This window comes from Camelus dromedarius, chromosome X (genome assembly GCF_036321535.1).
Source record: "Camelus dromedarius isolate mCamDro1 chromosome X, mCamDro1.pat, whole genome shotgun sequence".
Lineage (NCBI taxonomy): Eukaryota > Metazoa > Chordata > Mammalia > Artiodactyla > Camelidae > Camelus > Camelus dromedarius.
This window is the reverse complement of record NC_087472.1, coordinates 58496121-58512096: the sequence shown is the minus strand read 5'-3', so window position 1 is coordinate 58512096 and position 15976 is coordinate 58496121. Positions and strand designations below refer to the sequence as shown.

At 33.3% G+C, this 15976-nt stretch overlaps 1 protein-coding gene across 1 annotated transcript in view; it reads right to left on the bottom strand.

The window, feature by feature from the left end:
- Nucleotides 1-15976, bottom strand: part of NAP1L2 (nucleosome assembly protein 1 like 2) — a 145940-nt gene that overhangs the window by 99200 nt on the left and 30764 nt on the right. The window contains exon 2 of the mRNA XM_064483034.1: nt 14466-14500. The gene's annotated coding sequence lies outside the window, so the exon portion shown is untranslated. The remainder of the gene's footprint in view (nt 1-14465; nt 14501-15976) is intronic.

Genomic DNA, 15976 nt, shown 5'->3' with positions numbered 1-15976 from the left:
ATTGCCAATTAGAAGCTTATATGATTTCTTTCATAATCTTCAATGAAGATGTTCCAACTGCCATGTCTTCAATTTCAGTTGCTATGTATTCTCTCCTGATAACCATGTTGTTTCAGAATTATGATATTTATAAATGTATTATGAAAATCATCTCCTCAGCTAATGGTTCACCATTGTGAAAGTTGGAGTCTGGGCCATTGAAAATCAGGGTAATAATGTTTGTTTAGGTTTATTTTTCATAATACTTATTTAAAGTTTTCAATCTTCTGGCAAAGAAAATGTCTTTCTTGTTCATTACTTTATCTTTATTTTCCAGCATACAGCTGGGCATATAGTCTGTACTTAATCAATATTAATTAAATAAATGAAAGTACAAACTCTTAAAACATATATATATATATGTGTATATATATATATATATATTTGTACATATTTGCCCTGCAAATAGATATTGCTATGATTAAACAAAATTAGAATAATTTAAAAGAAAAAACTCATTATGACAGAAACAGGAATAGCTCAAACTGAATAAAAATACAATCAATAAAGGCCAAAGATGAGATTACAGAAATTTTAAAGTTACATGACATAGATTGTAAAGCATCCATCATAAAAATGCTTAAATGAGCAATGAGCACATTTTTAAATGACAAAATAGAAAGTCTCAGCAAAGGAACAGAAAGTCTAAATAATGAGAAGATATAAAGAACCAAATGTAAAGTTTAAAACAAATAAAAAATAATAACCAAAATTAAAAACTTATTGCATGAGCTAAATAATAGAATGTAGGGGACAGAGGAAAGAATCAGTGAATAGGAAAAAAGAATAACAGAGCTTATCAAATCTGAACAAAAGATAAAATAGGCAGAAAAGTATGACTATAGGCTGCAAAACCTATAAAACTATAAAAACAACAAAAAAGCATTTGTGTCATCAGAGTCCTGGAAGGAGAGGAGAAAATGGGTAGTGCTGAAAAAGTGAAAAAGTACTCAATAGGCAAAAATTTGAGGAAATAATGGCTGAAAACTTTTCAAACTTGGCAAGAGATATAAACCTTCATATTCAAAAACGATGAGCAAATCCAAAATGGGGGGGGACATGCCAAATTACATAATAATTATGACTTTGAACATTAAGGACAATGTTGAAAATATCCAGAGAAGACCAAAACCTAACTGATAGAGAAAAAACAATTTGAATGATATCAGATTTTTTAATCAGAAAACAGAGATGCATGAAAGAGGTAAGTGGCACAGTATTTTTCAAGTGCTGGGACAAAAAAAAAAAAAAGAAAAGAAATGTTAATCCAAAATCCTATACCCAGTAAAAGTAAAGTTTGGGAAGGAAAGGGAAATCAAGATATTGTCAGATGAAGAAAAAGTAAGTAAAATTGTTGCCAACAGACTTACCCTAAAGAATTACTAAAGGAAGTCCTCTAAACAGAGAGAAAACAAAAAAGCAAGATCTTAAAACATCAGTAATGAAGAAAGAAAACAATAAGAAAAAAAATCTGAGTAAATACAATAAGCTTTCCTTCTTTGCAGATCTCTAAATTATATCTGATGGTGAAATTTGTATAAATACACTGATTAAAAGATAAGCATTAACAGAGAAGATCATAAAATATGAACCAACTCTATGTTGTCTACAAGAAATTCACTTCAAATACAGTGATGTACATAGGTAGAAAGTAAAATGATGGGAAAAGACATACCATATGAATAATAATCAAGGGAAAGCAGGAGTGGCTATATTAATATCAAAATTGAGTATATTTTACAAAAGAAAATCATCAGATATAGGAGACACCATATAATGATAAAAGGACTGGTACCCCAAGAAGACACAGCAATTCTAAATAAGTATGCACCAAATAATAAAATTGCAAAATATTTGAAACAAAAACCAATCAAACTGTAGGTGGAAAATGCAAATGCACAATTATAGTTAGAGATTTCGACAACCTTCTCTCAACAATTGAGAAACAGCTTGACAAAAAAATCAGCAGTGATGTAGAGAAAGTAAACAGCATCATTCAACATGGTCAAATTAAAATTCACACCACTTCCCACCGACAGGAAAATGCACATTTTTTCAAATGCACAAGGAACATGCACCAAGGTAGACCATATTTTTTAATCAAAAACAACCTCAGTATATTTAAACTATTTGAAATCATATAGAGTGTGTTGTCCAAACACCATGGAGTCAAACTAGAAATCAATAACAGAAGGATAACAGGAAAATCTCTAACACTTGGAAATAAGATTATAAATTTCTAAATAATACATGGTTCAAATAGAAAGTTTTAAGTGACTTTGTGAGAGCTCTGAAAAGGTAAAACATCTGCAGCCACTATGAAAATGGCCAGTCAAAAAAAGCCACATTTGAAAAGGTAGGTGCTGTGATTATATAGTTTAGTACTCTGTGCTGTTAAAAGATAGGAAACTTTATGGTGTTTCTTCTTGCCCTTGCCCCACCTCCTCCCCAGCATGGTCTGGCTCTGGAGCAGGTGACAGCCCAGTTGCCAATTCCCTCCCTTGAACTGGAGAGAGTAGAACAGACTGTATTTTCAGTGTTCTAACCTGGTGCCTTAAGAACCAGTTTCTGTTTTCTATAGCTCAGAATTCAGGCAGGGAAAATGGAGGGAATTCATCCTAGAAACTTCAGGGAGACAAAGACCCACAGATACTTGAGTCAAAATATTACATACATATGTATATATGTGTATATATATATAAAATATACCATCTAAAACCCTGAGGAGAAGCTGAGGTAAACTTCTTTGGGAAATTAAGATATTTAAAAGCAGCCATGCATACACGGGAATTGAAAAACCATTTCTAAGCAAATGCATACTCAGAAAAGACCTAAAAATACCTCAACCTTTCTTCTCATGCTGATCCCAGGGCTCAGAACACATGCTGTTAATTTCTGAAATGCATCTGAGGAACAGATCAGTCTACAAGGATGGAAAAGGTGGCTGTTTTTTCAAATACCCAAATTTCAACAAAATTTTTACAATGCATACAAAGAAACAGAAAAATACATTCCATGAGGCCCATGCAAAGCAAGAAAATTTAAGTGCTAGAAACTACCACTGAAGAAACACAGCCATCAGACTTACTAGACAAATACTTTAAAATAACTTTCCTAAACATGCCCCAAAAGCTAAAGGAAAACATAGACAAAAGAACTGGAAGACATGAGGAAAACAATATATGAACAAAAGGAGAACATCAACAAAATGAGAGAAATAAAGTGAGGACATTTCTACTGATCTTGCAGAAATAAAAAGGATTGTAAAATAATACTATGAACAATTATACTCTGATAAATCAGATAACTTACGTCAAATAAATAAGCTTGTAGGAACACATAATCCTCCGAGACTGAATCATTAAGAAAGAGAAAATGTGAATACACCTAAAACTAATAAGGATATTAAATCAGTAACAGAAAACCTCCCAACAAAAAAACTGCATCAGATGGCATCGCTGGTGAATTTTCCCAAACATTTAAAGAATTACACTGATTTTTCTCAAATTCTTCCAAAAAACTGAAGAGAAGTAACACTTTCTAACTCATTTCATGAGGCTATTATTACCCTGAGCCCATAGCTAGTCCAAGTAAAAAAAAATTGCAGATCAATATTCCTTATATAAAGATTGATACAAAAATACTCAACAAAATACTAGCAAACCTAATTCAGCAGCATATTAACATGATTATATACCATGACCAAGTGGGATTAATTCCTAAAATGCAAGAATGTTTTAGCATATAAAATATGTTAATATTATTTACTACATTAACAGAATGGGGGGGGGAGAACATGATTGCCCTGATTGCTGTAGAAAAGGCATTAGATGAACTTCAATGCTATTTCATAATAAAAGCACTCAAGAAATCAAAATAAAAGGAAACTCACTCAACAAAATAATAGTCATTTATGTTAACACTCACAGTTCACATTATACTAAATGGTGAACAACTGAAAGCTTTTCCTATAAGATCAGGAATAGGAAGACTATGCCCACATTTCCCACCTCTATTCAAGATAATACTTTAAGTTCTAGTCAGACCAATTAGGCAAGAACAAGAAATAAAACATCCAATTGGAAAGAAAGAAGTTAAATTATCTCTGGTCATAACTGACATTATCTTATATCTGGAAAACACTAAATATCACACACACAGACACACACACATAACAAACAAATTCAGCTAAATTTGCAAGACACAAAATCAACCTACAAAAATTAGTTGTGTTTCTGTGTACTAACAATGAACAGTCTGAATAAGAAATTAAGAAAACAATTCCACTTATATAGCATCAAAAAAGAATTAAATATTTTGAAAGAAACTTAACCAAGGGGGCAGAGGACTTCAGCATTCAAAACTACAAAATATTGCTGAATGTCATTCTAAGTGAAGTGAGCCAGAAAGAGAAAGAAAAATACCATGAGATCGCTCATATGTGGAATCTAAAAAAAAGAAAAAAAATACAAAACAGAAACAGACTCATAGACATAGAATACAAACTTGTGGTTGCCAGGGGGACAGGGGGTGGGAAGGGACTGGGATTTCAAAATGCAGAATAGATGAACAAGATTGTACTGCGTAGCACAGGGGAATGTATTCAGGATCTTGTGGTAGCTCACAGTGAAAGAGAATGTGACAATGAATGTATGTATGTTCATGTATAACTGAAAAATTGTGCTGTACACTGGAATTTGACACAACATTGTAAAATGACTATAACTCAATAAAAAATTCATATAAAAATAAATAAACACATTTACATATAAAAAAGAAATTAAATAATACATGAATAAATGCAAATACAAAGGGTACACACTTCAAGTTTTAAGAAGAGTAAATTTTGGGAAACTCACAGACAGCATGGTGACTTTACTTCACTGCATACATAAAAGCTGCTAAGAGCTTAAATCTTAAATGTTCTCACCATGACAACACCAACAAAATGCTCAATATCACGAATTATCAGAGAAATGCAAATCAAAACTACAGTGAGGCATCACCTCACACCAGTCAGAATGGCCATCATTCAAAAGTCCACAAACAATAAATGCTGGAGAGGCTGCAGAGAAAAGGGATCCCTCCCACACTGTTGGTGGGAATGTAGTTTGGTGCAGCCATTATGGAAAACAGTATGGAGATTCTTCAAAAGGCTAAAAATAGATACCATATGACCCAGGAATCCCACTTCTGGGCATATATCAGAGGGAATGGAACCTTAATGCAAAAAGATGCATGCACTTTTTGTTCACAGCAGCACTATTTACAATAGCCAAGACATGGAAACAACCTCAGTGTCCATTGACAGATGACTGGATAAAGATGCTGTGGTATATTTATACAATGGAATACTACTCAGCCATAAAAAATAATAAAGTAATGCCATTTGCAGCAACATGGATGCATCTGTAGAATGTCATTCTAAGTGAAGTAAGCCAGAAAAAGAAGGAAAAATACCATATGATATCACTTATATGTGGAATCTAAAAAAAAAAAAAGACAAATGAACATATTTACAAAACAGAAACAGACTCACAGACATAGAAAACAAAGTTATAGTTACCAGGAGGGGTAGAGGGTAGGAAGGGATGAATTGGGAGTTTGGGATTTGCAGATACTAACTAATATATATAAAATAGATAAACAACAACTTTATACTGTATAGCACAGGGAACTATATTCAATCCAATCCAATCCAATCCAATCTTATAGTAACTTATGTTTAAAAATAATGTGAAAATGAATATATGTATGTTCCTATATGGCAGAAGTATTGTACTGTAAACCAGAAATTGACACAACATTGTGAACTGACTATACATCAATAAAAATATATTAAAAATTAAATTAAATTTAATTTAAATTTAAAAAATAGTATGCTTAGTGTTAAAGTAACACTAGTAAAGCCAGTCACAAAACATCACATAGTTTATTACTCCATTTATATAAAATTCCAGAATAGAGAAATCAATAGGATATAAAGTAGATTAATGATTTCCAGAGACTGAAAAAGGGAACAAAAAGGAATGAATGCTAATTAGTATGGGGTATCTTCTTATGGTAATAAAAATGCTCTGCAGTAAGACAGTGGTGAAAGTTACATAACTATGCATATAATAACAACCACAGAATTATATGCATTAAAGAAACAAATTTTATACTTTTTTAATTATATCTGAATAAAAAATAAAAAACAACTATGGGTAAAATTTTTTCTAAATGTAATAAAAACTATAAATTCATAAGTCCAATATAATTAAGAAATCCCAGGCACAAGAAACATTAAACAAATCATATAAAATCTTTAAAATCAATCATAAAAAGAATATATTAAAATCAATCAGAAAAATAGAAACTTTCAGTACCAAAGAACCAAAAAAAACAGGATGACAACAGATTTTTCATTTAAAATATTTCAAGTAACAGGTGAATTCTACCAATCATTTAGAGAAGAGTCAACACCTATCCTTCTAAAACTATTCCAAAAAATTGCAAATAAAGGAGTGCATTTGAACTCATTCTATGAGGCCACCATCACCCTGATACCAAAACCAAACAAAGATACCACCACAAAAGAAAAGTACATGCCAATATCACTGATGAATATAGATGCAAAAATCCTCAAAAAATGTTAGCAAACTGAATCCAACAATATATTAAAAGGACCATACACCATGATCAAATGGGATTTATCTCAGAGATACAAGGATTTTTCAATACCTGTAAATCAATCAGTGTGATACACAACATTAACAAATGGAAGAATAAAACCCATATGATCATCTCAGTAGATGCAGAAAAGGCTTTTAGTAAAATTCAACATTCATTTATGATTAAAATAAAACTCCCCAGAAAGAGGGCATAGAGGGAACCTACCTCAACATAATGAGTCATATATGCCAAACCCACAACTAACATCATTTTCAATGGTGAAAAATTGAAAGCATTCTCTCTAAGATCAGGAACAAGATAAGGATGCCCACTCTCAACACTTTTACTCAACATAGTATTGGAAGTCCTAGTCACAGCAATCAGAGGAGAAAAGGAAATAAAAAGAATTCAAATTGGAAAGGAAGAAATAAAACTGCCACTGTTTGCAGATGACATGATACTATACGTAGAAAATCCTAAAGATGTCACTAGAACACTACTACAGCCCATGAATGAATTGAGTAAGTTGCAAGATACACAATTATTATATAGAAATCAGTTGCATTTCTATCCAGTAATAATGAAATATCAGAAGAATAAATTAAGGAAATAATCCCATTTACCATTGTATCAAAAAGAATAAAAATATCTAGGAATAAAACTATCTAAGGAGGCAAAGGACCTATACTCCAAAAACTATAAGACACTGATGAAAGAAACTGAAGATGACACAAACAGATGAAAAGATATACCATGTTATTGGATTGAAAGACTCAATATTGTTAAGGGCCATATTACCCAAGGCAATATACAGATTCAATGTAATCTCTGTCAAATTACAAATGGCACTTTTCCACAGAAATGGAACAAAAAAAGTTTTAATTTGTTTGGAAACACAAAATACCCCGAATAACCAAAACAATCCTGAGAAAAAAGAACAGAGCTGGAGGAATCACACTCCCTGGTTTGAGACTATGCTACAAAGCTACAGTAATCAAAACAGCATGATACTGGCACAAAAACATACAGATCAATGTAACAGGATAGAAAGTCCAGAAATAAACCCCTGCATTTATGATTAATTAATCTATAAGAAAGGATGCAAAAATATACAATATATAAAAGACAAGTCTCTTCAATAAGTGGTGCTTGGAAAATTGGACAGTTACATATGAAACAATGAAATTAGAGCATTCTCTAATACCATATACAAAAATAAATGCAAAATGAATTAAAGACCTAAATGTAAGACCAAATATTCTAAAACTCCTAGAGGAAAATATAGGCAGGTCACTCTTTGACATAAATTGTAACAATATTTTTTTGGATCCATCTCCTAGAGTAGTGGAAACAAAAGCAAAAATAAACAATTGGGACTTAATTAAACTTAAAAGCTTTTGCACTGCAAAGGAAATAATCAACAAAATGAAAAGACAATCTATGGAATAGGGGAAAATTGCAAATGATACAAATGACAAGGGATTAATTTCCAAAATACACAAACAGGTCATACAACTCAATATAAAAAATAAATAAATAAAAAAATGGGCAGAAGACCTAAATACATACATCTCCAAAGAAGACACACATGGCCAACAGGCACATGAAAAGATGCTCAACTTAATTAATTATTAGAGAAATGTAAATCAAAACTAATGAGGTATCACCTCACACTGGTCAGAATGGCCATCATTGAAAAGTGTACAAATAATAAACGCTGGAGAGGGTGTGGATAAAAAGAAATCATCCTATACTATTTGTGGGAATGAAAATTGGTGCAGCCACTATGGAGAACAATATAGAGCTTCCTTAAAAACTAAAAATAGTTACCATATGATCCAGCAATCCCACTCCTGGGTATATATCTGGGCAAACTAGTAATAACAGGATGGTGATTTCTGTAAGCTTTCTCTCTGCCTCAGACATTCCAGAGTTGGAGCTGAAAAGCCCAGCAACCTGGAAATTAAATGGATGCAGATTTTAAAAGACCTTTAAAAAATCTTAATCTCTCTAGCCAAAAATCAGGATAGGGCAGAGGCTGGGATCAAGATGGCAGAGTAAGAGGATATAGAGTTCACTTTCCCCCACAATTCATCAAAAATACAACTACATGTTAACAATTCTCATGGAAAACTAACTGGAAACTGGCAGAACTATACAACCAAAGCTGCAAAAAAGATCTCCATATAATGAAGTAGGACAAAAAAAAAAAAAAAGTCATGAAGTCAGGACCTGAACCCCTGGGAGGGATGTGAAAGGAAGAGAAAGTCCTCACAGGTGGACCTTGGTACTGGTGAGTGAGCAGGCCAAGCATGCCAGTCCTGGGGTCTTTCCAGGGGAGACAAGCCCTCTTGCCTGCTGGAAAATCCACTGGAACAGACAGAAGAGTTAGAGAATCCTAGACTCTACTCATGAGGAGAGACTGAGTTATGGCTTGCCAACAATCAGGGTGGAAAGAGTCTTCCACTGGCAGTTGCAGCCTAACTGCACTATCCAATCCAAAGGGGCAAACACCCCGGCCCTACTCACTCTGTACCATGGCTTGGCATGAGATCTCAGTCTAGCTATGCAGATATAGACCAGGCCTCCTGGACTGGGATTTGAGTGGAGCCACAGAGGTCATTGTCAGCATGCAAACAGGTGGCATGGAGCGATGGTGGCCATTGTCAGCAGATGTATGGGGCAGTGCCACAGGAGTGTGCAAGGGCTGAGCTGAATCTTGGAAAGATGGGCCTTAGGAGAGGACTTATCTAACTATGCAGAGACTGCCTCGAGGGCCTGGGGTGTGGTCTGGGTAGAGCAGCAGCAGACACAGTCAGTGCATGCAGGAGCACACAGTGGTTCATCTTCCAGCAAGAGCACCTCAGCTCTGCCCACTCCACATCACAGCTTAGCACTACATCTGGGGCAGACAGGTCCTGGGAGAAGACTTCCATAGAGGCAGCCCAGATCTCAGGTGGCAGTGCAGCCAACTCAATTCATGCAGCCACAACACCCCAATCTCAAGCTCCACCCTACTCCATACCACAGCATCACATTACAATGGGGATGAACACAACAGAGAAAGGGATGCAACCTTGGGCTACTTCTGAGCAGAACTATAGATGCATACATTGGTGGTGCATAGGTCCTCTGTGACTGCACAGGCCTCACTTGCTTCACCAATCACCTCCTTTGGGGCAGGGCAAACACTCAAGGGCAATGGTGCCTGATTGAACCCCACCTTCAGGGCTTACACTCCAACAACTGAGGAGCAGACCACACCCCTGACAGGGCAGTGACGGTCATGGAGCAGAGCGAAAGCCCTGCCTCACATCTTGCACAGGCTCTAAATATCTCAACAACAACACCTGTTATTAAGGGGATAATGGCCAGCACACCCTGAGGAAAGACATGGCTGGCATCCATGCCAAAACCAGCCCTCACAACAAAAACACTGAACACAGTCTACACAGGGATGCTCCCCATAAAAATCAGACCACACTAGATAACTGTTTCTCCTAAATTCATAGAGAAAGAGAAAGTTAAGTAAAATGAAAAGGCAGAGGAACTGCTCCCAATTAAAAGAACAAGACAGATCCCCTGAAAGAACAAATAATGAAACAAAGCTCACCAGTCTACTAGGCCTGGAGTTCAAAAAGATGATAATAAAAATACTAATCAAATTAAGAAACATTATTGATAGAAATACAGATCACTGTGACAAGTAATTAAATCATAAAGATGAACCAATCAAAAATTTCAATTGCTGAGATAAAAATTAATCTAGAAGAAATAATAGCAGACCAAATGACACAGAAGAATGAAAAAGTGATCTAGAAGATAGAATAATGGAAATCACCCAATCAGAACATCAGACAGAAAGAAAATCAAAGCAACATATGAGATATATGAGATAAAATAAAACATGAGATAATAAAACCCCTATGCATAAAGGGGTTCCAGAAGGAAAAGGCAGAGAGAAAGGGATCAAAAATGTATTTAAAGGAAGTATTGCTGAAAGTTTTCCAAAACTAAAGAAGAAAAATGACATGCAAGTACAGGAAGCACAGAGGGTCCCAAACAAGATGAATGCAAACAAACCCACACCAAAACATATCATATTTAAAAGGGGAAATGTTAAAGATGAAGAGAGGATTCTAAAGACAGAAAGAAAAAGGAGTCAGTTACAAGGGAGCCCCATAACGCTATCAGCTGATTTCTTTGCAGAAACTTTGCAAGCCAGAAAGGAGTGTCATGATAGATTCAAAGTCCTAAAAGGGAAAAACCTGCAACCTAGGATACTCTACACAGCAAAATAATCACTTAGAATAAAAAACAAGATAAAGAATTTCAAGCAAAAACTAAAAGAATTCAGTAATACTAAATCCAACCTAAAAGAAATATTTAAGAGTTGTCTCTAAATAGAAATAAGCAAGAATCTACAGCAGATGGAAAATCCTAATAGGAAAGGCAAATACATAAAAGGATTGAAGATCACTCAAATAAGCCAGTACATAGAGTCAACAACAATCAAAAAATTCTTGTAAAAGTGATTACAACTACAATTAACAGCAAAAGAATAAGCATGAAGATGTAAAATAGGACATCAAAATCACAAAATACAGAAGAGGGAGTATAAAAATGTAGACCTTTTAGAATGTGTTTGAATTTGAATGACTATTAGTTAAAAACAAGTAGATATATGTATGGGTCAACATACTTGAACTCTATGGTAAACACAAATCAAAACTATATAATAAAAAAATACAATAGACTCACAAAAACCAAATAGAAAACAACTAAATCATGCTACAAAAGAAAATCATCAAACTATAAAAAGGAAAATAAAGAAGAAATGAACAAAGAACTACAAAAACAACTGGAAAACAATGATTAAAATGACAATAAGTAAAAATCTATCAATAATTGCTTTAAAAGTCAATGGACTAAATTCTCTGATCAAAAGACAGAGTGGGAGGCTGGATTTAAAAAAAAAAAAAAAAGAACCTAAAATATGCTGCCTACAAGAGACATACTTCAGGGTAAATGACACACACAGATTGAGAGTGGTGGAATGGAAAAAGATATTTCATGCAAATGGAAACAACAAGAAAGCAGGAGTAGTAATACTCATAACATACAAAATTGAGTATAAAACAAAGGCCAATGAACCAAACTACTGAAACTGAGAACAACTAAAAGACCAAGAAAAAGAAGAGCAAAAAAAATTCAAAGTCAACAGATGGAAGGAAATAATAAAGGCCAGAGAGGAAATAAAGAAAATAGAGATTAAAAAAAAAAAAAAACAATAGAAAAGATCAATAAAACTAAGAGCTGATTTTTTGAAAAGATAAACAAAGTCAACAAACCTTTATCCAGGATCACCAAGGAAAACAGAGGGAGGACCCAAATAAACAAAATAAGAAATGAAAGAGGAGAAATAACAACTGATACCACAGAAGTACAAAAATAAATAAATAAAATAAATAAAAGAGAAAGAGACAGAGAGAGAATACTATGAACAGTTATATGCCAACAAACTGGACAATCTAGAAGAAACAGACAAGTTTCTAGAAACATACAGCCAAAACTGAGCCAAGAAGAAACAGACCATTTGAACAGATCACTCACTAGAAGTGAAACAGAATCTGTAATTTAAAAACAAAAACAAAAACAAAAAACAAACAAAAAAACCTCCTACAAATAAAATTCCAGGACCTGATGGCTACCCTGGGGAATTCTTCAAAAATATACAAAGAAGAACTTATACCTATTCCAAACTATTGCAAAAAAACAAAATTGAAAAGGAGGGAAAATTTCCAAAGTCATTCTATGAAGCCACCATTAATGTGATACCAAAACCAAACAAAGACATTACTTTAAAAAAGAATAAAAAAGAAAATTACAGGCCAGGGTCTTTGATGAGTATAGATGCAAAAATCCTCAACAAAATACTAGCAAACTGAATCCAACAACACATAAAAAGGATCATACACCATAATAAAGAGAGATTCATTCCAGTGTCACAAGGATGGTTCGCCATAAGCAAATCAATGTGATACATGACATTAACAACAACAAAAACAAAAACAAAAACCACAAGATCATCTTCATAGACACAGAAAAAACATTTGAACAAAATTCAACATCCATTTATGATTAAAAAACCTCTCATCAAAGTGGTTATGGAGGGAACATATCTCAACATAATAATGGCCATTTACCTCAAACCCACAGCCAACATAATACTCAGCAGTGAAAAACAGAAAGTCTTCCCACTAAATTCAGGAACAAGACAAGGATGCCCACTTTCACTCCTTTTATTCAACATAGTATTGGAAGTCCTAGCCATAGCAATCAGACAAGAAAAATAAATAAATGGTATTCAACTTGAAATAGAAGAGATAAAACTGTCACTATTTGCAGATGACATGATATTCTATATAGAGTCCCTAAAAATGCCCACCCAAAAACTCTTAGAGCTAATAAGTTCAGAAAGGTTGCAGGATACAAGATTAATATACAGGAAAAAAAGAAAAAAATGATTAATATACAGGAATCTGCTGCATTTCTTTACACTGATAATGAAATGTCTGAAAAAGAAAGTTTAAAAAAAAACTATCCCATGTAAAATCACATCAAAAAATGAAATAAAATAAAATACCTAGGAATAAACTTATCCAAGGAGGTGAAAGACCTATATGCTGAAAATTATAAAAAACTGAAGAAAATTGAAGATGATTCAAATAAATGGAAACATATTCCATGCTCTCAGTTTGGAAGAATTAAAATTGTTAAAACGGCCAAACTACTCAAAGCAATCTACAGATTTAATACAATCCCTATCAAAATACAGAGAACATTTTTCACAGAACTGAAAGAAATAATCCTAAACTTACATGAACAACAAAAGTCCTTGACTACACCAAGGAATCCTGAGGAAAAAAAACAAAGCTGGAGGTACAACCCTTCCAGACTTCAGAGTATACTACAAAGCTACAGTAATCTAAAAAACATGGCATTGGAACAAAAATACACATATAGGTCAATGTAACAGAATAGAGAGCCAAGAAATAAACCCACACATCTATAGTCAATTAATTTATGACAAAGGCAGCAAGAATATATAATGGAGAAAAGACAGTCTTTTCAACAAGTGGTGCTGGGAAAGCTGGACAGCTAAATGTAAGTTAATAAAATTAAAACACTCTCTCATACCATATACAAAAATTACCTCAAAAGACCTAAATATAAAACATGACACCATAAAACTCTTAGAAGTGAACATAGAAAAAACATTTGTTGACATAAATGGTAGCAATACTGTCTTAGATCAGTCTCCTAAGGCAAAAGAAACAAAAGCAAAAATAAACAAATGAGACCAAATCAAACTTAAAAGTTTTTGTGCAGCAAAGGAAACCATCAACAAAACAAAAGACAACCTACAGAATGAGAGAAAATATTTGCAAACAATGTGAATGACAAGCAATGTGAATGATAATATCCAAAATATGCAAACAGTTCATATAACTCAATATCGAAAAAACAAACAATCCAATCAAAGAATGGGCAGAGGCTCTAAATAGATATTTCTCCAAGGAAGACATACAGATGGCTAACAGGAACATGAAAAGATGCTCAACATTGCTAATTATTAAAGAAATGCAAACCAAAACTACAATGAGGGATCACTTCACACCTGTCAGAATGGCTAACACCAAAAAGTCCACAGGTGCAGCCACTATGGTAAACAGTATGGAGTTTCCTTAAAGAACTAAAAATAGGCTTACCGTATGATCTAGCAGTCCCATTCCTGGGCATATATCTAGAAAAGGTAAAAACTCTAATTAGAAAAGATACATGCAACCCAATGTTCATAGCAGCACTATTTACAATAGCCAAAACATGGGAGCAACCTAAATGTCCACCAACAGATGAATGGATAAAGAAGAAGTGGTACATATATTCAATGGAATATTACTCTGCCATAAAAAAGAATGAAATAATGTCATTTGCAGCAACATGGATGGACCTAGAGATTATCATACTAACTGAAGTAAGTCACAAAGAGAAAGACAAATATCATATATCACTTATATGTGAAAACTTAAAAAAAAAAAGACACAAAAGAACTTATTTACAAAACAGAAATAGACTCACAGACATAGAAAACAAATTTATGGTTACCAAAAAGGAAAGAGAGGGAGGGATAAATTAGGAGCTTGGAATTAACAGATACACACTACCATGTATAAAATAGATTAACAACAAGGCCTTACTGCACAGAACAGGGAACTATAATCAGTATTTTATAATAACCTATAATGTAAAAGAACCTGGAAATATATATATAGAATCTCCTTGCTGTACATCAGAAACTAACAGAACATTATAAATCAACTATACTTCAATTTTTTAAAAATGAAAAACATGATCTGAATTTCTGATATAATAAACAAATGTTGGTAAAGCTCAGAAAAACATAAAATAATAATGACAATAAAAGTATGTTTCTCTTGGTTTCTCTTATACTGTAAGTGAATTCTTAGAAAACTCATGCAAAAATCTTTGTGTTTATATGTGAAACAGAATTATGTTCTAAAGTAAGATAATTATACATGGATTTTTTTTTACCTATATGAATAATCCAGAGGAATTGTACAAAATTTTATAGGACGTAGGACAATTTTTTGTGGGATAGGACCTTGACAGGCACTGAAGTAGGTCTAGAGTACCTGATTCTACCTATTAAACCTGAATGTAATCACCTAGTATTAATATAACTATATAAATGCAATCCAAAATCTTCAACAATACTCTCTAGGGACTGGTACTGCCCTCAGTTAAGTACACTTATATATCCTGTGTCATAAAATAAAATTTATATATATATGAGAATCATTTTGCTGTATACAAAACAAACAGACTCACATAGAAAACAAACTTATGGTTACCAATGGGGAGAGGATGGAGGGAGGGATAAATTAGGAGTATGGGATTTACAGAAACAAACCACTATAAATAAAATATATAAGCAACAAGGGTTTACTGTATATCACAGGGAATTATATTCAGTATCTTGCAATAACCTATAATGGAATATAGTAAGAAAAAATAACTACATCACCTTGCTGTACATCTGAAACTAACACAATATTGTAAATCAACTATACTTCAATTTTTTTAAAAAATCAGGATAAATTAGGCTAATAAGATAGAAAATAGACAATAATTTCACTTTTAGATAATAATTTCACTACTTCAGCTAAATGCCATTCAAAAAACTGGTACCACCCACTTC